The sequence below is a fragment of the Hermetia illucens genome, chromosome 6 (genome assembly GCF_905115235.1).
Source record: "Hermetia illucens chromosome 6, iHerIll2.2.curated.20191125, whole genome shotgun sequence".
Taxonomy (NCBI): Eukaryota; Metazoa; Arthropoda; class Insecta; order Diptera; family Stratiomyidae; genus Hermetia; species Hermetia illucens.
Window position 1 is genome coordinate 60816684 of NC_051854.1, and position 22939 is coordinate 60839622.

General features: G+C 41.7%; 1 protein-coding gene across 3 annotated transcripts in view; it reads right to left on the reverse strand.

The window, feature by feature from the left end:
- LOC119660163 overlaps positions 1-22939 on the reverse strand; it is a 440101-nt gene that overhangs the window by 287586 nt on the left and 129576 nt on the right. For 2 of the 3 annotated variants that reach the window (XM_038068568.1, XM_038068567.1), the window contains exon 1: positions 17577-17915. The exons of the other annotated variant lie outside the window; for it this stretch is intronic. The gene's annotated coding sequence lies outside the window, so the exon portion shown is untranslated. Of the gene's footprint in view, positions 1-17576; positions 17916-22939 lie in introns of those variants that run through there. 3 annotated transcript variants of the gene reach the window in all.

A 22939-nucleotide genomic window follows, 5' to 3' on the forward strand; every position in this document is an offset into this window, starting at 1 on the left:
GATGAAGTGAAATACTTGGGACATGCAGTATATTTTTCTGAAATCATTAAATTCTCCGGTATCTTTTCCTTCCTCTTCCATGATCGGCACAAGTACAAATTCCCGTTTGTCATGGCGCAAACAACGCTGCACTATCCATGATTTCTCTCAATATCGGAGCTCGTCACGTTTACAGTCACTCGCACCGGTCAACTGAGCTTTCAACCCTCTCCGTTTATCGATCCCCTTCCACAATCCGGCAGTCAATCAGGCCGACGTCCTGCGTAGTATTCTTTTGATGGCACCTTTTTGATGCTCATCGATACTTTCAGACGGGTTATTCAGTGCATCTGTCGTTCGATCAGGAAGATAGCTCTCTCACAGGGGGTTTGCAGCTCTCCAAACGTGCGTGAAGTGGCAGACGCAACACGCTAGCGAAAGTAAGCGATGATCAAATGGTGATCCCTTACGAGACCTATCTCACTGCATTTCTTTTTACAACCTTCAAATATACTGCTCATCGCAAAGTGCTCAGTCTGATTGCTCATACAGTGTTGGTCAGCTGAAACCCAACTGACTTTAAGGCGGACTCTGTGCTCGAACAATGTGTCCCAAATGACGAGGCGATGCAAGCTGCAGAAACCGACAAACCTCGCATCATTATAGTTACGGTCGGTTAAACCGTGTTTCGCCCTCATATGTTCAACCAAGGTGTTATCGGAACCCACCTTGACATTCACACCACCCATCACGATCAACGTGTAATTGCTCGTAGAAAGCATCCTTCCCCACTATATCGGAAGTTCCCGTTGGTACATGCATTGTACGATTTTGATAGTAATGAAGTGAAGTGCAGCCTGGCTGAAAATAAACATGGAGCTCAATACAATGGAAAACATCCCCATACAGGGCAATGGCAATGGTCCCCAGTAAACTCGAAAAAAACAATAACTTGAAATTTTCAGCTAGTACATGTATGTAGAATGATATTCGTTGAGGTCTAAACCCAAAGGATTCAACTTTAATAATGCCAAAAGTGCATTGTAATCGGGCTGATCACAGAGGCAGGATGAAGCCTTATACACCTCGATGCTCATCCTGCCGCATGGCATATTTGATTTTCGACAGAATGGGCATATTGGAGCGATGGATTGAGTACTTTGATGAGCTACTGAACAACCAGAATATCGGCGAGTTGGAGGTCCCGCCAACTGAAGACCACGGACAAATACTGCCACCACCAAGTTTAGGAGAAACAGCCCGTGCAATTTATCGCCTAAAAAACATAAGTCGCCAGGAGCCGATGGAATTACAGCCGAATTGGTTAAATATGGAGGCGACTAGTTACACCAAGTGGTTCATCAACTTGTGCTCAAGGTACGGCACAGCGAATTAATGCCTGACGATTAGCAACGAGGCATTATCTGTCTCATACATAAAAAGGGAGATATCACACAGTGCAGCAATTATAGAGGTATAACGTTGCTGAGTACCATCTATAAGATATTCTCCACTATCTTGCTAGGCCGGAGAGCCCCACATGCCCACAACATCATTGGCCCATACCAAAGAGGCTTCACTCCAGGCAAATCAGCAACAGATCAGATTGTCTCTCTGCGGCAAGCGTTGGAAAAACTGTTTGAATGTGGACATCAGTTGCACCGTCTTTTCATCGACTTTAAAACCACCTATGATACCATAGGCAGGGTAGAACTGTACACAGCCATGAGAGAATTCGGTATCCCAACGAAATTGATAAGACTGACTAGGCTGACCCTGACCAATGTGCGAGGCCAGATAAAAGCAGCAGGATCACTCTCAACACCATTCGACATCAACAACGGTCTACGGCAAGGGGATGCCCTATCATGCATCCTCTTTAACCTGGCCTTCGAGAAAATGATCCGTGATGCTGAGGTAAATGCAACGGGTACGATCCTCTTTAAGTCTACCCAACTACTGGTCTATGCTGACGATATCGACATCATGGGAAGAACCACCCGAGACGTACAAACTGCCTTCATCCAGATCGAGCATGCGGCGCGAGATCTTGGGCTGCACATCAATGAAGGCAAGACAAAATATATGGTAGCAACGTCAGCAACGAAAAACAACCAACCAACAACATCAAACCGCACTGGTCAAACGGGAAGAATAAAGATAGGAGAATACAACTTTGAGACTGTTGACAATTTCTCCTATCTAGGGTCGAAAATCACAACCGATAACAGCTACGATGATGAAATCCGCGCACGGTTGTTGTCAGCCAACAGAGCCTATTTCAGCTTACAAAAACTGTTCCGCTCGAAACGTCTCACCATAGGGTCAAAGCTCTTACTGTACAAGACTATGATCTTGCCAGTCCTCATGTATTCCTCGGAAACTAGGGTTCTTAGCAAGGAAAATTGCGAACTCTTGGCCGCATTTGAGAGAAGAATCCTCCAAGGCATTTTTGGCCCCCGACATGATGATGGACGATTCCGTCGCCTACATAACGATGAAATCTATGAGCGATAACATGACCGTCCGGTTGTGGATAAAATCCAGCTCAATAGGTTACGGTGGGCGGGCCACTTAATCCGTATGGATAAGGATGATGCAATCCGAAAAGTCTATAAGCGCAGTATCTACAGTAGAAAGAGAACGATGGCGTGGGTCAGGACGACGGACGACGGAGAAGAATCCTCCGAAGAATTTTTGGCCGCCTACATGAGGATGAACGATTCCGTAGCCTACACAATGACGAAATCTATGAGCGATACCATGACCGTCCGGTTGTGGATAAAATCCGACTCAATAGGTTACGGTGGGCGGGTCACTTAATCCGTATGGATGAGGATGATCCCACCCGGAAAGTCTATAAGGGCAATATCTAATTGGTGGACCTCGGCGCAAAACCGGGATGTCTGGAGTTCCTTATTAAGACAGGCCTAGACTGGATACCGGTTGTTGCGCCGTTGATGATGATGATGATGCTGCATTCTCTTTTCCCTGGTAGATGATATTTTTATCATTTCTATCATCCCATTTTCAATTTTCTTGATTCCAGCCCGACTTCTTAATATATGGATATATGGAAAATCAGCTTCTCTAAAGCGTTCATTTCAAATTATCAAATTAACTTTACGATCAAATTTTTATTTAAAACCGCTCAACATTAAAATCTCTCGAAATCCTCAATTCTATTTAGAAAAAATTTTTTAAAGAAAAATCAGAAGATGTCCATGCTAGCGGCTTAACGCTTAACGGATCGATTGGTCTGTGGATGAATTAAAGAGAACTTTTAAGGTATTTTCTGGGCGAAGGACAGCTGGGGTCAGGCCAACTATGCTTGAATTTCCAGAATTGTAAATTTGATCTCTGCTAGCCCTAAAAGAATCTTAAGTCACTATGGCGGGCAACAAAACGGACGAAGAGATAAACATCGTTTGAAAACGGCCAGCGCTGTCACTAAAGGTTGCATGGTGACATTGAAGGTTTCAGTGTTCGTGAAAAAGTTAGCACTTTTGTTAATAGGAGGGTGGGTATTTTTTCTTAGTGGCGGAGGCGGAGTAAACACGCTAGAGTGTGAACAAAGGTACATCGAGTATAAATGCGCAAACAAAAAGGTGCAGCGGCCATCACAAAAAGTAAAAAAAGGTCTTTCTAGCGACTCAATTCTCAACTGCATGCAAAATGAAGGCTCCCTACCCTCACTATTTGGAGGGGGAGGGGCAAAAATACCACCTGTCATTAGTAGAAGAGACGTTGAGGAAAAGTTAGAAGTAAGTACAGAAGCCCGACGAATAATGTCAATATTTAAAACCGATTGCATTTAGTTCTTCCTAAAGGATCTGTTGTATTCCAATGGGAGGTTCCACTTGCTAAACCCTTACAGCCTAATCGGGTCCTTCTCATATACAATGAAAATAACGCGAATTCATGATGCTATCAGAAGTACATGCGATTTCGTAACCCGTCAAAAATATAACTTTTATTTAACACAAACAACGTCATCACCCTTGTGTCCCAAAAAAGCTATCAAAAGGACCGGACGCCCCACTTGCCGATGTGCACAAAGATGAGCCCTTCCACCAGCCTTTTCTAATTTGATTAGAGCATTGCTTGATGCTTTATTTCATTGATACTAATTCATAGTGGAATTTTCATAAACTCCCTTTTCTGTTTTTTATTCTCAAAAGATAGCCTTAAGGTTTTGGACTCTTCTTAAGCAACGGTTTCTCCGGAAAGCATTTTTTCGATTCTTCTTTCGCTCTATCACGGCTGCAGGGTGTCCAGGAATACCAACCCAAACGTACTCGGCATAGTTGCCCTTTTTAAATTCGCGGTGAATACCAACAGGGCAGACAGAGGACTGAAAGGAGCAATGACCGCCAGCCTCATAAGTTCCAACAGGTATTTGACCCTGGCAAGTGGAGGGGATCGTCAAGCAGAGCTGAGCTTGATCTGCACTTAAATTTGAGTGAGTTTGAAGAAGGAGGAGAGAAAGTTCGATTTTTGTGAAGATTCAGGGAGAATTAGTTTGAAACCGTACCACCATATTTATGTAACTACGCTTCTAATTGAACGTACTTTTCATCGCAAAAACATAATCTGGACTGTATTAAATTTCATGCAAATTTCGGTTTTTTGTAAGAGAAAAATGCGAAGACATTTACGAGTATTTTACCTCTCAAAGAGCATGAGCGGCTTGCCATATGATAAGGGCTTCTTAGAATTTTACTGCTTAGAGGTACTATTTATTCTTCCATTCTTCATGAAAATAATGATGTTTGGTACACTTCAATAATTTTATACTTTAGAATCTACAAATTTCTATAATTTTCCCTTTAATCGCAAATATTCATTCCTTCATGATAAGATAAAGTTCCATATAACTGCCAAAGCAGGCAATCATTCTTCCCAAGTTACTACGAAAGAGCGCAATTACCTGATATCACGGAAATAGAACTCGTTTTGACTTATCGCTATCCTGCCCCAACTTCACGTCTGCTTGCATTCAAATTACAGCATTACCAGCATCCTGGGACAGGAGTGTTCATTACTAATTTCACCCTCGTACAACATCTATCAAACTCCTAGAATCTTTTGCATTTCATTTGCTCCGTTTTCATTCCGGGCGATGTTATACACCAGACAAAATTATGAATAAATTAACTGAGCCTAGTACACCTAACAGACAGGCACGTACCTTATGAGGACGAAAAGTTTGAGGGTGGAGTTCACGCGTAGTCACCAGAAATCTGCTAGGCCCAACAACTTACGCTCGCCCAGTCCTGCCCCTTGCCAGGTAACACATGTATGGAAATTCTTTTGACAGGGTGTTGTTATTCTTACTACTGGGGATGAATTTGCTCGTAAAGGAAATTGAGTCTAGACGAGGATTCTATGAATAATATCATCAGTTACGTATCAGGAATCGCGAAATAACAGATGCCAAGAGATAGAGCCAGAAATAACAAACGACGAAAAAGTTTGTAAATGATAAAAAATTTAAGGATGTTTTTCGATAAGAGATTCTCGTTTTCAATATCCTTAATAGAACCCGGGTGGGAGTAGCATGCGCCCGTGTAAACAAGATTGATTGAAAGCAATTTATTCAAATATGTTGTAGCAGATTTTCAAACATATTTTTGGGATATTCTGCGGAGTTTTCGCAGCTACATTGTAGTCGTTTTCGCTTTGACTTGGGTGCCATGGATGGGTGAGGCTTAATAGAAAGCGCCCGAGATAAGGAGTAGTAGGAGAGCCTCTAGCAACTTCTTCGTGCTGTCGATATTCAAGATTTACATAAAACATCAGCCATTCACTTATGCTGAGAATCAGTGTTACAATGGATGTGGTTGAATGAACCCCGCAGAATAAATGATGGCCATTAAATTTGAGGTCCAGCTTGAAATGAGTTATTCAGGACTTGAAACTTTTAAGTGTGTTTGTTTAGCTGGCAGAAATAGGAAACCTCAAGAGTTATTTTAAGGAAATTGGAAAAATGTTGAGTTAATGGATTATGGAAATTGGTGACCTTTGAAGATGAATTTGAGTTTTTAAATTATTTATATCGATGGATGCGGAAGGACATATGATTGTCTTCCGGATGGACTTTTAGTCAGAAAACAATGGAAATTTGAAAAGTGGTATGTCTAACGATAAGTCTGCTGCCGCAGCACAATGGAAGGAAAGACCATGTGGAATTTTAATAATAATTTTCTAGTGTTCCAGAGAGCAAAGAGACTCGATTTCGATGGCTAATAGCAGAAATGCATGCATGCATGCATGAAGTTATGCAACGATTGAGGAACGAAATAGAATCCGGTTACAAAAAAGTTGTAGTTCAAATGCAGAGTAATTGAATTACTTCTTCTACACAGGGATGTAGTAATACGTCTTAAAGAATTCTGCTGGGCTCCCATAGTATACATACAATTATTAAGATACCAATGGGGCAACACGCTTATGATCCAGGCTGCTATTGTCAATAGATCTCCTTAAATTTAGTCAAATGCAGAAGTCCGATTGAATAAACGTAGCTCCTTTTTTTTTGTAGTCTAGTCATCTAAGATACATCGATGAAACTCAAAAGATAGATCTTTTATGAGAGGATCCCATGTGCCGAAATCTTCGAAACAGTATCATGATAAAAGTAGAGGTTGCCAAATAACGGTGAGCTCTTAAACTGACAACTTCTTGCTATTTCCCTTTAGACTACAGATTTTCGACAAAACTAAGAAGACGATTATAGTGCTGTCACTGCATCGGGTGATATCAAACTCGATGCCACCATCAGCAGAAACGACACTTTCTAGATATACAAATTGATCGACGCCTTCATGTAGATAGAAAGAATGGGATGATCCGTGAGACTGTGAACCTTAGTTTCAGTCAATCCAGCTTTATTTGTCGGAGCCAGTTCACTAAAGTTCATGACTCTCTGAGCGAGGAAACAGATGTCGTCAGCGTAGTCAAAGTGTCCAATGGAAAGTATCATGTTCCATTGAACTTCTCTCCGACAGACCAAGGATCCGTTTCGAACTGCAAATTTTTTTGCGATTTAGAACCTGAAATTTTGCACCTTCATATGTCGGTAGCAGCTATTAGCTCCCCACGTAACACCTTGACGTCTCCCAAAGTCAGTGATGCCAACTTCACCCGGACAAGTAGTTGATCGCTTGGAGGAGCCTAATTAACGCCGCAGTGCTACTAAAAGCGTGACCACTGTCGGAAGGACAAGAAGTGCTGAATCTGGGACCCTAGTCTTCAGTTCCAGCTTCCGCAAGGTTCATGCTCACGACACGGGACAACAACTCCCTCAATAATAATCAAGAATTTTATTGCGCCTGGCGAGGAATGCTTTAGCTAATACTTGGGCGAATTAGAAGTTTTTCGGCCTAGATCCAACAATAACATGCGGAAATTTCTAGACATGGAAGGCAAAGTAACTGATGGTGTCTTGAAAGACCGTGTCTGCTTACAAACATAGCGATATGCAATACTGAATTCTTGCCAGCAGTTTCCGGGATTCTGAAGGTGAACAAACCTAAACAAGCCGAAAAATTTGCAATCGACTATCTGAATTTCAAGCCGAGGTCTAGAGTAGACCACCGCATGAAAAAGACAACAACTGGTCCGTAGAGTTTTTGGGGAGCGTCAATTGGGTGAGTCATAAATTGAAATCATCTGGGCATAGCAGCAGTAGTTAAGATATTTTTAAAATAAAAAGTGCTATTGTAATAAGGAAAGTGATCTAACTAAACGCATTCTGTATTACTTTAGACAGTAAACAGTCCGGCAGTGTAGAAAACCCAACATCTGAAGCACAGGTGAACTTCAAAAACTCCTGATATAACCTGGTGAATACAACTGCGCCTGAAAAATAAGTATCAGCATCACCAAAACAGGAAATCTTCGTGGACATTTAATATCAGCACCCTGGCTGAAGATAGGGCTGAGAAGTTTTGTCCGTTCCCTTCGCAACTTCTACAACGCCAATTGTAGGATATACTGGGTCTGGTGGCATGGTCTCCTATAGGCCACTGTCAGCGTACAAACCGTCATAATCCTCATCTTCGCTGCGTTAACTGAGAACAGTTTGCGATTAAATTTTACCCTTCACAGTCACCAACAGAATGCAAATTGTGCCAGCCGAAGAACTGTCAAGAACGGTACCCCCACTGGCCAATCCGACAGCCTCTCATTTCAGAGGCTGGAAAATATATAGTAACATTTTTTGTTAGTGTTAACTTGCGCATGTCTGACAGCATTGCATGATGTAGTACATTTAGTGTGAACGTGCAAAGGAAGTGGTCTGGGGACACATTAAAGGAATCTTGCAGGTAAAACTACACAGTCCCAGTATAACCTGCGCGTGCTGTTCTTTAAGCTTGGTCCTATTTTATTTTTGCTCAAAACCAGCCACCGCTCAACAGAATCGTACGTTAGAATGGACCTGGCCGCGACTGTACACATTCACAGAGCTATCCTCGGCCGCAGATCACCTTTCCCCAAAAAGGCCACCAGACATAGAAAGTTATACTAGCTTCCTCAACCCTAAGTTCTATATTTAATCGTCAACTAAACTTTCAATTTAAATCCAGTATCACACCCAAATACTTTGCTTTGGAGGAAAGCGTCTATCTTTGTCCGTTCGGCCACAAGAGGTTCACTTCCAGTAACAAGACATTAACCTTGTCTAAGGCTTAACTAGCATTAGTTCCGTTTTGGTTGAATTTATGTCAAGTTTATATCTTGCTGCCCACGGGCGCTTAAACTTTCTTGACACCTATATTACCAAGTCGTCGACATACGACACTACCTTCAACCGGCTCCTGTTTCGTACCAGTCGAATTTAATCCATCGCTATCAATAAAAAAACGACGAAATGGCGCTACCTGACACTTCTTTCTATTTACAACGCGGGTCAAGTTCCTAACTTCTAGACTCCATAGATTATCCTGGTTTTAAGCGTAGATAGATAATGCGTAAGACACCCGTCCAACGTTATTCTGATCATCGCCACCTTGATGCCTTTTGTACTCACATATTCAACACTCACTTCTATTCATAAAAAGGAGCTTCCGAAGCTCTTCAAGGCCCTCAGGTCAATCGACTAGAGAAATTTTGGGCAGATCTGTAAATCTAAGATAGCAACAATACCAAATTGTCAAACAGTGAAGACCTTAAATAAAACAACGAAGGGTGTTTACCTTCCCCGATGCATTCCGAAAGAAAACTTCGCTGTTATGCCGAATTAAAAACCGCTCCGATCCGCTCCGAATTGAAATTGCTACGTCTTTAAAAACTCTCTTAAAATCTATAAGACGACTATGAAGACTGCCAGTCCTGTTTGGAGTTGGAGATTGTACTTAAGGAGCATAGGCCTGCGCAGGTTTTAATCACGTTATTCGAAACTTGCGTAGAGTCGTCTAATGGAAGCTGAGATAGTGAACACTTATTTCTTGCCTAATCCAAAAGTGCAGGAGGAATGCAAATATTTCATCAGCTCAGGGAGGAGGAGGTAGGATAACGACTTCTGCAGGCCCAAGTCCTACGACTTTAACAAGACATTCCGCGTAATTTTGTAGGATTATATTGGCTCAAACCCAGGCGAGTATTCATCATCTTTAAAACAAATGTTGGAAAATCATGCTACGATTCCGCGGTAGACTTCATGCCTATACCCCTCACCTCATTTATACTCAAAGCCATCGAATGCATCTTAGATTTACATATTGGGGAGATTCAGGATAGATATGAAGTACCAGAATGATTATCATAAGCCTGGGGACAGCGGACTTAATAAAAGAGTCAACAGGGAAATGTCCCAGAGAAGGAACTGCGTAATGAAATTGCTTGACGCATTAACGCAACCTGGATCAAGTGGCATTTTACAACTGGTGGTCGATGCATCAACAAACGTCTCAAATCTAAAATTTACCGGAATGTTGTCGGTTCTACCGCTCTCTATGGTTCTGAGTGTTGGCCGACTATAAAAGACAATGAACGGCGTTTTGCAATAATGGAGGCAAAGATGTTGAGTTGAACTAGTACCGTGACACATTTTGATCACATCCGAAATGAGGATATCCGCTAAGCCCAACAAAAAACAGAGGGTCGTATGTACAGACACCATAAATAGCGCGGTCATACTCTAAGAAGGATCTGAATATTTTATTATAGCCTTACAATCACAAAAATCTACTTAAGTTACTGATAAGGGAATATAGTGCCAGCTAAACTGGCTATATCAAAATGCTGCTTCGCTATTTAAATTTTAAAAAAAGTTGGCAGAGTTGAAGTGGAGTCGTAAGGTGTTGATTCGTCGTTTAGTCTACCGACATTCTTTCAATTTTCAAAACAGCAACAGTAGTAACAATGACGACAACCTACTGAAAATCGAGAAAGCATTACTACAATCCTCATTATTGGAAGGGAGTTTCAACCATATATCATCGAATTCACTCCAGTTACCAAACTAACGTCTATGATACTGCTTTTTTTAATGTAGCTATAACGTCAGCAATGCAGAATAGGAAGATTTCAGCGCTTCACAGAGCAACGCATCAGACTCAGAATCTTTGCTTTGTTGGTGTTAATCTTGAATCCGACTCTGCTTGAGCCTTTCTCCAATTCCATTTGGCTAGAGTCAATGAGTCAATAAGAAAGTAACAGATGTTTGGAGCGTAGTCGCGATGTCTGAGGAAAGCTATCACAATCCATTGAACCACTAGACATCCCAGTATGGAAAATGTCACCAATAGTAAGTGGAAGCAGCGCTGGCGACCGAATATAATTTTGTCGAACCCTGCATTTGTCTTCAAACTTTTTCACAATTTCACCACTATGAAGAAGTTGACTCTTTGGGCCACAATATGTCACTCTGATAATATATATTATATTTTCCAGAATACTCTACCTGCATGGAGCATTCCACACACACCCTCTGTTCACGCTGTCGAAAATTTACTCGAAATTGATGAAAAGGACGCGAAAGGATATCTTTATTTCGTACACTGCCCCACAACAGTGTCAAGTAATGATGAGTAATCGATCAAATTTCAAGGCATTTACTGATGCACACCCCCAGTTTTCACATTCCCCTTTATTGTCTTCCTTGGAATTTCCACCACCATCTTCTTTTTGCTCTCTCTGGGAAAAATCCAGAGTTGACAGATCTGTAGAAACAGCAAGTGCTTCAATTCCGCAGAGACCAATGAGTCCGGCGGGGTTCTGTTTAGAAGAACAGGGGATATTATGTTGCTTATCAAAGCATCCGCAAGAGGAAAAACTTCACCACATGGTATAGAATTCAGAATCATGGTGAAATGCCCTCTTTACCACCTCAAGTCCTGAATGAAATGACGAAAAGCCAAAACCATTGAAAGCCTTACAGTCACCACCTCGTCCTTGAGGCGGGATACTGTACTGAAATCGTAGCTATTTGGGGCAGCTTTCCATTCCGTCACCAATGCAAAAATTGAACTCCGTTTGTCACAACGTACTGACTGAGCAATCGCAAAGGAAGTGCCTGATGGTATCTTCCTGTTCCCCGCAGCTTCGGCAATGCGCATTGTAGGATATGCCGAGTCAGGCGGCATTGCCCCTTAAATATATACGAGATCCGTGGCTGCTAAATAGTCCGAAGAGATTCCACCCTTGACAGTCACCAAGAGCAGAGCCCCGCTTGGCTAATCCGTTAGCCTTATCTAAGAGTGCTGCACAGGAGGAGAATGTCGCCACTGGGTACAATGCCTTAATAGCCGCTTAGTTATCGGTCGGAATAACTATGTTGCGCTTAGGCCGCGGACGAAGCTCCAACCATCGACCTATTGGGTCAGCACATCATCTTGGAATACATTAGTGAACCCTTGGAGATCGCACGACTTACACACAGTGTATCCTTCGGCGAAGGACACTTTCTCAGGACCTTGAAACACACCACCGGTCGGAAAGTCTACAGCAAAGTTTTTCGTGAAGTTCAGCTTGCGTGTGGTATAGTTCATGTGGAATGCCCAGAGCTCCCGAGGAACTTCGCCTTGCATGTTACCATAGCCGCAGGGCTTCACTGTCCAGCATCTTAACTTACTTAGTCTCACAGAATTGCACGCTACGACGTATTAAATGTGGAGGTCTAAGTCGAGGAGCATTGTGGAAGCTGTAAAAGTAACATCTACCAGGTTTTCGCTATTTTTGTTGAAATCGCCAAGACCATACGTCCCTACCGCAGGTGACTGTTAACGCTAATTTGGCATTGCGATCACAATCTCACCATTAGGAAGCTTACTTTTAACTACATGTAATGACTCAGAGAAAGCATTCCACGTGGTTGAAGTCTTTCTTAGTGCATAGCCTCCACAACGGCCTCATTTCACTTAGGTCCAGAATATTTACCTTATATTGCCTTATTAAACAAAAATTGCAGTTCAGAGCGTTTGAGTAAAGTTGCTGATATAAAGGAAAATTCAAAAACCGTTTCCTTTAACTTTACTAAACTTTTTTTTTAAAAAGTAAATATGCATATATAGGCGACTGCTTCCCGCCTTCTTCAATGTAAGTAATCATTATCATCATCAACGGCGCAACAACCGGTATACGGTCTAGGCCTTAATGAGAAACTCCAGACACCCCGGTTTTGCGCCGAGGTCGACCAATTCGATATCCCTAAAAGCTGTTTGGCGTCCTAGCCTACGCCATCGCTCCAACTTAGGCAGGGGCTGGCCTCGTCTTCTTTTTCTACCATAGATATTGCCCTTATAGACATTCCAGTCATGGCATCGCTCATAGATGTGCAAGTAGTCGCCGAAATATGCATATTTGCCTTTTAATAATTTTAGTAAAGTAAAAGCAATCGGTTTTTGAATTTTCTCATATATTGTCGTAATTTTGGCTCGAATTCGAGAAAGGTACGTTTTGTAGTCCACCGATTATTAAGAGACGTGCGCATTTTATGCGTAAATAGCACCCTTGTCGTTGTAAATCGCACCTTGACACAAGCCTCTGCAGCAGGCTGGGGATTATTCAACTAGCAGCGAGATACGAAATGATTGTTGGAAGTATCTGGTTTGCGCGGAAAAAGGTCCACAACCAAACATGACTCTCTTTATATGAGACAACTTTCAACCAAACTGACCATAGAGGGAATCTATATAGACTATAATCACTATTTCGTTGGCAAGGTGCTCCGGTTCCAATAACAATATCACCTTGGATCCTCCTCTGACAATTAGGTAAGTCACAAAAGCCATCCACGAAAATCAAAGTACTAATTGCATCCGGTCGCAGAAAAAGTCAAATCAACTGGTTGAACGATGAATGTAAGCTAGCAACCCATCACGATCTCCATCGAGCAGAGAAGCAACTTCACAAACAGAAAAGGGAGGCCTAGGGGAACCAGCAGGTTTGTAACCTGGAGAAGTAAAGTAAAGTCAGTAGGATGAAGCCATATACAGCTCGATACTCATCCTACCGAAATAAAGAGGGAAATTTGGTTTGTTACCGTTTGAGCACACTGGAGTGATGGGTTAGGTATTTTGAACTATTCAACAACCATCGAATCGGTCAATTGGTGATCGTACCAAATAAGCAAGGCGACAAGCAATGAAAAAACTATTGGAATACGACCATGAATTGCACCTTTTAATCGACTTCAAGCTGTCCTATGATAGTATAATAGAAGGGTACCTGTACACGTCGTCATCTTCGAGATTATATATCCTATATCGGGAATTGGGCTTCAACATAGCTTTCCTCCAAAAATCGCCATTCATCGACCGCGTCTTTTAACTTTGAAATCCGAACAGAAAGTCAACGAAATTTCCTCAGCAATTTCAGCCTTGCAACACTGGCCATCCTCCTTCTGTTCGACCTTCGAATATCCTTCTAGGTATCCATGCGTCGTCCATACATTGAACGAAGCCAGCCAATTATCCCTTCCGAAGCTTCGTTAATTTGAAAAATTCATGATTGTCAAATATTTGGTACAACCCATGGTTGTATCTGATCCGCCATTGGTCGTCCTCTCATTTGGCTCCTGCTATTCTCCATAGGACCTTCCTTTCGAAGGTATTGACCAGTTTTCGGAAGTTTGTAATAGGATCCATTGTTTCACATTCGCAAAATAGTACAGGACTTATTATCATTTTGTATATTCGAAGCTTTGTTTTCCTAGCTAATGCAACAGAGCCATGTAGGACACTCTGTCTACCAGCCCAAATCGGCGTATTATTTCGTTGATTTCATTTTCATCTTTCGTCAGCTATACACCTAAGTATCCGGATGGTGTCCAGATAGCTGAGTGGTTAAAGCACAAGGCTGCCGTATGGAAGGTCAAGATTCAAACCTCACCAATGGCAGTGGAATGTGTATCGTGACTTACTGTCGGATAACAGTGGACTCAGCTGTGAATGAGTACCTGAGTCAAATCAGGGTAATAATCTCGGGCGAGCGCAATGCCGGCCACATTCCCTCCTATAGAATACTCTAATCCTGTAGTGTAGCGTTACGGTCTTGAAGGAAGTGCTCTAACACACTTCAAGGCCCTGATTCAATTGGGTGGTTGCGCCAACGAGAATTATTATTATTATACACCTAAGTATATAAAGTTGTCTAAATTTTCTGGTGGTGGGTGTAATGTTTCTCTTTATGTTTCATTACTTTCGCCTTGTTATTGTTAATTCGACTTCGTTTGCTATTTTGTTAAGGTTTACAAAACTGTACACGGCCATGAAAGAATTCGGTATATCCATTGAACTAATAAAACTGAGTAAGCTGAACTGAGCAGCATCACTCTCGAGACCTTTCACCATCAACAACTGTCTAAGACAAGGATATGTCCTTTTAAACCTGGCCCCGGAAAAGTGGTTCGTGATGCTAATGTGCATGAGAGACGGAGTGTTCTCTAAAAGTCCACAAACACTGCTGGCCTGCATCTAGGAAAAGTGAGCAGTGAGCTGGTTACCAAAATCTTGGGCTGCACAATTATGATGACAACACGAAATGCATGGTGGTAAGCCAGCACCAAAAATAAAAGAAAGAACTACATTAAATACCTCTGGTCAACTGAGAACAATGGAGATAGGAGAATACAACTTCGAAATCGTTTATAATTTCTCCCGGCTTGAATAGAACTGGGGCCTATTCGAGCCTATACCTGTTCCTTTCGAAGCGCCTTATCATAGGGTCAAAATCTTCCAGTCTGCGTGTATTTAGCGGAAATTTGGGTGCTTAGTAAAAAAAATTCTTATTTTTATTGTTTTTGGTGTTCTATAGACGAATGGACTATTCATTAACATAGATAACCACGAAATTTATGAACGATACGATGATCATTTACTTGTGGATAAAACTCGGTTCAATAGACGGCTGTGGTTAGAGAATCAAGTTCGTGTCGGCGAGGGTGATCCAGCCCGGAAAGCCGATGAGCGCAATATTTATAGATATCTAAAGAAAATGATCAGATGAAACGATGGCATACGCAGGTACACTGGACAACTGCAACTGGTATGGAATTGATGAACTTTGGCACCCTGATGACTGGAGTTCCTTATGCCGATTATTGGCCGTTGAAAACATTAGTTATGCAATTTTGGCGGGGCCACACGGGTTTTTCCGCGGGACAAAGATTTTTTACCAGTAGAGTTGAATGTATCTATTTCTTTCAGAAAATCTTTGTAGTTGTAAAAATTATTTCATGAAGGTAAAGTTGGAATCCACGCTATAGACTGAAGATACTACGATAGATAGGCGTGGAAACAACTTTTTATAAAAAAAATGACAAAGAACGATTTATAGGTCCAGTAAAATGTGGATCTGCTAATCCGCATGGGTGAAAATGATCCCGCCCTTTTGAATCTATAGAGTCTACATCTATGGTAAGAATAAGGTCGTGGAAGACCCTGCATCAATGGAACGATGGCGTATGCAGAATGTCAGGTAGGTATTACGGTATCGAGTAGGTGAGCCTCTACGCAAAACCGGGATGTTTGATCCGCTAATTCCAACTTTGATCGGACAGCAGTGGCTACGCCGTTAGTGATAGTGAAACCAGCTGTAGCAATTATTACTCATGATAACCTGTTTATTTCTTTCTTATCGGATTAGTTTCATGTTTTAGCGAACCTAACGATGATATTCACTGAAAGATACGACCGATGACTTTACAGTTGATAGTGGTAACAATGCATACGCATATAAGGGAGGAAATTGGATTAATGTCCTGAACAATAGAATAGATAGCAGAAACTAATTACGTTTCGGTGGGGAATATTTGCGGGCATAGTGTCCGATGGTTTTACCATAGTCATCAACATCGAGCGAAAGGACATCTTTAAACAATGATAATTCATATGCTTTTGTTATCGAGAAGCAGTTTTCGAGAAAAATAATTCTGATCATTATCCTGAGAGTTTTTTACTATCCAATACCGAGGCTGCTCCAGCAGAATTGTAAATGTATATTTTATCTCTTTGCGTCCCGTCTCATTAAAAAATATATTCGTTTTCAAGAAGCGCAGGCGTTGAAATGTATCTTGTTATTCGTTGTCCAAGAAACATACACCAGCGGAAAATATGTAAATTTTGAATGTCCCATAAAATTTATACTGTGATCGCGATGCTTCCAGGAACTATAAAAGTCTGAATCCAATTATTTTAAGAATAACACCTAAATTTTACAGTTTCATCATTCTAGGGGCATTAAAACATCTGTTTAGAAGAAAATTTACATTTAGGAGGAGGTACCTATCATTCGTTAGGTAGTTCGTAAAAATTTGTCAGGTTTTTCATTTGATATGTTTTATCTTTCTTGTTAATTTTTAATTTTTCTTTGGGAGAAAGCGTATTCACTGTGTATTGGAATGGAATATATAAAAGGAGGGCTACCAGATAGTGAGAACCAATCACATGAATCAGAAAATGGATCTAAACCTTCACCCATGGACTGCAAAAGTTATCAACCCTTCATTTTTCCTCTCTGAAAAAGACATCGTACAAAATCAACGTATCGTTCATCTGGAAATAAAATTCCTTTTCAATTTAATTAAATCCTGAATCGCACGAGCGAACTCTGGTTATTCACCACAAGGTACCAATGTCCTCTCCATAGCTCATAAAAACCAAAACGAAAAACTCTTTTAAGTAAAATTATCGTAAATTTTCCGCTTGAAGGGATACCCAAGTTTCGTCATAGGAACAACTATGCGAACTATGGCTGCCATAAAGTAGGTAAAGTATTCCGTCTTCAGTACGACGACATCATAAAGAATCGAAAATAGCACACAAACTGAAACTGGCGGCCCGGCTCATTTCGCTAATAAACAAAATCGTTATGTGCGTGACATAAAACTGAAAACGAACGAAACTTAGTGAATAGATTTTTTGAAGGGGCGCTTTTGGGGGAAATCTTGAGAAAATGGGAGGGAAAGTGTAAGTATCTATTCCACCGGCGAAAAGTCTAGGCGGAATCAAAACATATCATCCATAATCCTGTCAGGAAGTTTGATGAAAACAAAACTTTTTTATGGGCAATGCAATCAATTCTGGTCGCCAGGGATGAGTTTATTTTTTCGTTTCGTCGGTGTTATTGTATCAATATTTGCGCGTATCTACCTCCGGGGATCCGGTGTTCCTGAAAATGACTTTAATCCAATTGCAGTTCGCCACTGTTCACACCCACACTATACATTTCACCTGAGCAATCTTGCGGTTTTCATTACACTTCACTCAATTGATATCGCTTGATTGAATCGATCCTCACTTGGCTCGCGCCATCCACCTTCGATTCACCGGGAGAAATTTCAAAATCACCCCCCAACTTCAAGCAAATCGTTTGGCACCTTTTTTCCCACGAAATCACTTTCAGTACCGCAAATCCGTTTTTTCACGTGTGACACGCGCCACAAGAATCGCACGAGCTGATTACACGCTGTCCGACGCCAACTAAAGGCATCTTAAGGAAAATTTGGTACATCCAGTCATCAGCAATAGCTGGGCACAGTGCTATGGCAATTTTCCGGCCACTGTGAATTTTCCTCGGAAGGGGAGATGGTGCGATGTTATTTCCGAAAATCTTTTCCCCAGTGACTTTCCCTAGACGAAGAGAAATTCTGTGGAACGCATTAAGGAGATTTAAATGGTACATCATCTCTTGCAGCATCTGAAAAGAGATAGATTTTTCATTCTCTGTTTTTGCGACGTTTTTCCGAGAATTTTCTCTTCAACATCGCGAGAGAACTGTTATACACCGAATATTTTGTGGGTTTATGTTTTCACTAAAGTTGCTTTAAATCATTCTGTGATTTGCAGTACACAGTTTTCCGGCATATTATTGCTCTTGCGGTTATCTCGTAAGCAAACTTGAGAAAAACGCTAGCATATAAGCAATCTGTGATTGATATTTATCCCACACTATGTGAATCCTATCGACAATTCTTCATCTATTTATAAATACATAAAGCCTGAGACTTATGAGTATATTTTCCTAATTTTCGATTCCAAGATACCAAAACCCAATATGGAAAAGATTTAATTTTGAACGAAATATTAGATATGTGAAGTCCCGAAATTATATCCTGAATAGTTTTGAATGTTCGGATGGTTCGCCTAACGGCCTAATAAGGTGGAGGAACAAGGGACATCGTTGACAGAACTTTTTGCACAACAAAATGAATTGAGGTTGCCGCCTTCGCCTTATATTCTCTGAGATATCAGAATCTTTATCTTCCATAAAAAGAATGTGTCACATCTCGAGTATGGGCACAAAGTTGGAAAAATTAGGGAATATATAGAAGCCTTTCAAAAGCTTTAAACTCAAATTAACTGAAAAAATCGACGAAAGGGAGCGAAAATGGTGATGACTAGTTTAAGTGGAAACATGAGCTTCAGGAAGGGGGGTGGTTGCTCGCAAGGTTTTGAAAATGGGATAAAATTTAATATGGGGAGAAGGTTCTTAAGACAACTACTTACTTGCATCAGTATATTCTTAGAGCTTTTCAAGAAAAAAATGTGATTTTGGTGGCAAATTGAACTAGGTTCCGTGATAGACAACCACCCACTGCTGGATTTGGTTCATAGTCAAGTCAGTGTAGTCGATTAAATCTAAGATTGCAATATACACAGATATTCAGTGTCTAAGCATAGACTTTTTGTCAGTGTTCAGCAAGATTGCTACTTCTTTTGAACCCACGAGAAATAAATATCTAGAAATAATAAAAAATTACCTAGTTATCTTCTATTATCTTTCGCAGTCTCTTCCCTCTGACAAAGTGTTACAGGGGATTGTACTCAAGTAAGCATCCTGGTTTATTTATGATTTACGTTAGCGTTGGTAGCCGCTAAAAACCGTCTTCAAACGAGCGACGAGTGTGCAAGGCCGGGCTGGGAACTAGTTCACCCAACTGACGAGATTTGTTGGCTTCCCAGTCATACCTTAAGGGAAATTGGATGAGGCGGGGAATGAACCGAAGTAAGGGCACTGGAAAAGATGCTAACAGAGCTCCAAACCAAGATGAAGCAGCATACGCCAAGGACTGCAGGGCAATTGGGAGCTCGGCATCCAGTATCCGGACTCTGGACCTTGGCATCTGCAATTTTAGGTAAGACCCTCACTTTGGTGGAGGACTAGGCAAGATCATCTTTGCTGGATTACTTGTAGGACCGACTTATGGTCACAAACTTTATTAAACAAAAATGGACGATTTTAGAGGAAGAAGAGATGTTGATATTAGATGCGTCATCGGAGGACGAGCTGCTGGTAGCCAGCAAGGAAATAGTAGCGGACATCGAGGGCAGTGCAGTCGATCCAGCCTTGACGACAATGTCGAAACCAATAGCATCCTAGGCCTAGACGTAGCGAATTCCAGCCAGAGTACTCCCGCCCACCTGACTGACGTTAGGAGTTCCCCATGGAGCAAGAGCCGATTAAAATGTCGGCTACCGAAAGCCAGCAAAAACTCAGCAGGTTGGAGTCCTGGTCAAGAGCAAGATTGAAAAAATGAGGCGGCCGATGCCAATGACGAGAGAGGTAGTAAAGACTTTGCTAAATACCAGCCGATTTTCGCCGAATACAACAACAAATATCTGGAAAACCAGTAGAAAGCGGAACTCACCACTTTCGAGTCAAATCGATCCCAGGATGCGATCGACAAGGAAATAAATAAACCAAACAACCTCTCAAAACAGACAAACGGCAACGGCAGGCTGCACCAGAGTTCGGGCCGCGTTGCTGGAGATACATCCTTTGCTTTGATTTCTATCAGATTGTAACATGGGGTTGTCGAACTTTCTTGTACGTTCAGTGAAAGTGAGTGATATATTCGACTTAAGGCTACTGAAAACGCCAGCCATTATGCAGGACGCAGTAAGATTTTGGTCAATGCTCGTAGGAGCCCATTCTTCTTAAAAAGTCGAAAAGTTTCAGGAGGGAATTTCCTAGAAAGACCGTGCAGCTGCTAGTTCATACGCACTTCCTCGCCGGAGAGCAGGGCAGTGAGTTACAACCTTGGTATGAGGGTATGACATTATCAAATCGGTAATTAAAGAGGATAAAATAAAATTAGCTATAAACAGTTTCTCTGCGTATATGGGTTGCCCCGACAGCCATGATCCAAAAAGAGCAAGAGGAAGTTGAGCCTTGGCTTGTAAAAATTTACCATAGCACTCCTAGAGACGCATACCCGTGTTTTTCGTAGCGAAAGCGGACAGGTCCGGCCATCAGACCAATCAGCGTCACCGCTTTCAAGCTGAAGATTGTAAAGGATGCCGGCAACGTGACTCCATCTCTCCGAGGACCTGGTTGATTGTGATAAATGACACTCTATGTATATTGAATAGGAGCGTTGTAAAGGTCGCGACTTTGCTATATTGGTATCAGGGATGCTTCCTCCACCTCCTCCACCGAGGATAGTCTTTTTCATATAAAAAACCCTGGTTCATCTTATCCTGACGTACCGATTTAGTGCTTCTAGCTTAGCAGGATTCAAAGAACTGAGTGTGTAGAAGTTCCGCGTATAGTGCTTTTACGAACCTATTGAAATTTATTGAAACTGGAAGTAAGATGCTTCCTGTTTGAAAAATAAATCGATCGATAATTTTCAAATTGATGGGTATTGCTTCTGCTGCGCACACTACTACACTACACACTAAGAATTCGGAAGAAAAAACCCATGGCGGTAAAGAAATGTTTATCACATCTCGCGTTAAGCATTATCTTCTAGGGGATTTCTGCAAAGACTATCTCCAAGCACTACAACCCGATTGCTGGAGTGAACCAGCGACATAGCCATCAACACGATCTATTGTCCTCTAAAGTTTTAACTAACTACTCAGACATTCTAGAAACTTTTTAGCACATTGGATTTCTTGCCGTTGAAGATTTTAGTGTTAAGCACACTCATTGCGGATCCAAACTGATCACTCCCAAAGGAACACAATTGTGAGACGTGCCAGGCCGGAACACCAGTCTTGACATCATCTAATCTAGACAACCCAGCAGGGGAGCAGATCGACGAAAGATTCCAGAACTGATTGATTTTTGTGTTACTACAAATGTGAAGTGGGAGTTGATAACGACCAAGCTGTGCTAAGAGCTGTTTTCCGTCCAAAAAATAACACTTAAGAGCGTACTTCCTATAACAAATGAATGACGGGGCAAATTAACAACGAAATTAACCAACTGGTCGAATTTCCGTAAGTGTATAAACACTCATCCGCAAATCAACACTCCATTGAAGATCAGAGGTGAAATAGACAAACTCCGGTTGAAATGCAACGAAATAATGACCGTGCCGCACAGCTTTCTACCCCATGCCAATGTATCGCCAATCTTCCAAAAAGTAGTATACCGGCTCAAGTTAACCGGAAGCTGAGAAGACAATGGCAGGTTCACAGATCTCCAAATAAAAAAAAAAAACAATTGGACACAGCAAGCCGATCACTTCATGGAGCACTTAAGGATCAACGGGAACGAAATTTGCAAAGTTACTTACGAAGTTTATCGTCCACTGCATCAACTGATACAGCTACGAGAAAGTTGAAGAGGACTGCTCATTCCGAATCATCACTGAGATAACAGGTGACAGCGGGGCAAGAAGTGATGGCGAAAAGGGGGCGACTTGCAAAATACCTGCAAAAGTTGTGTGTGCGTTTGAGGTTGGGGAGAGGCAAAGCCTCTGAGTACTCAGACCTTAGTGGTCCATTGTACTCGATTCCCCCGTCTAATCAAATATCCCGGATTCGATTATGTATCGCAGGATTTCCGTTAGTAGATGTGATGCTTCCCGTTGCAGATGGAACATATTAGCACCAAAAATCGGATGTCTGATGCGTCCGTAGGTGGGACAATCACGTAGAAAATGTTCCGTCGATAACCCTTCCTCATCACAGGATCATCTTGGATAATTCCTATTCTTAACATATGCCCTGCTAGTGAATTATGGCCATTCTGTCTGGACTTTACAAGTCTTCCTGCTTTTCGACAGGATAAACTTGGCAGTATATTTGATTGGTCCTGACAGGAAAAGTTCGTTGTGTCTAAAAGCATTAAGGTTTCGCTACCTGTCATTATGGGAAGCATGTTCCCAGTTTCTGATAGCAGCATCAGAAAATGCTACCGACACTCTAATTGCTGGTTCCAGTCTGGGCATGGGGAAAGTAGAAGTTTCTTTTGCTAAGGCATCCGAGATTTCATTTCCCTTTACACGATAATGACAGGTACCCAGAGTAAATCCACCGTATTGAATCTAGAAACAGAATTCAATCAGTTTCTATATTCTTGAACGATTTTTGAAGTAATTAAAGTACTACTCAACGCTCTCAATGCAGCTTGACTATCGCTGCTCGTCAATCATCCAGGTTGTCGCCCTAAGGATCGAATACACTTCAGTCTGACACACCGTTGTGTATTGTCCCAAAAGAAAAGCCCACTTTTCGTTTTTATTCGAGAAATAAACTCCTGCTCCAGACCATTTTCTGTC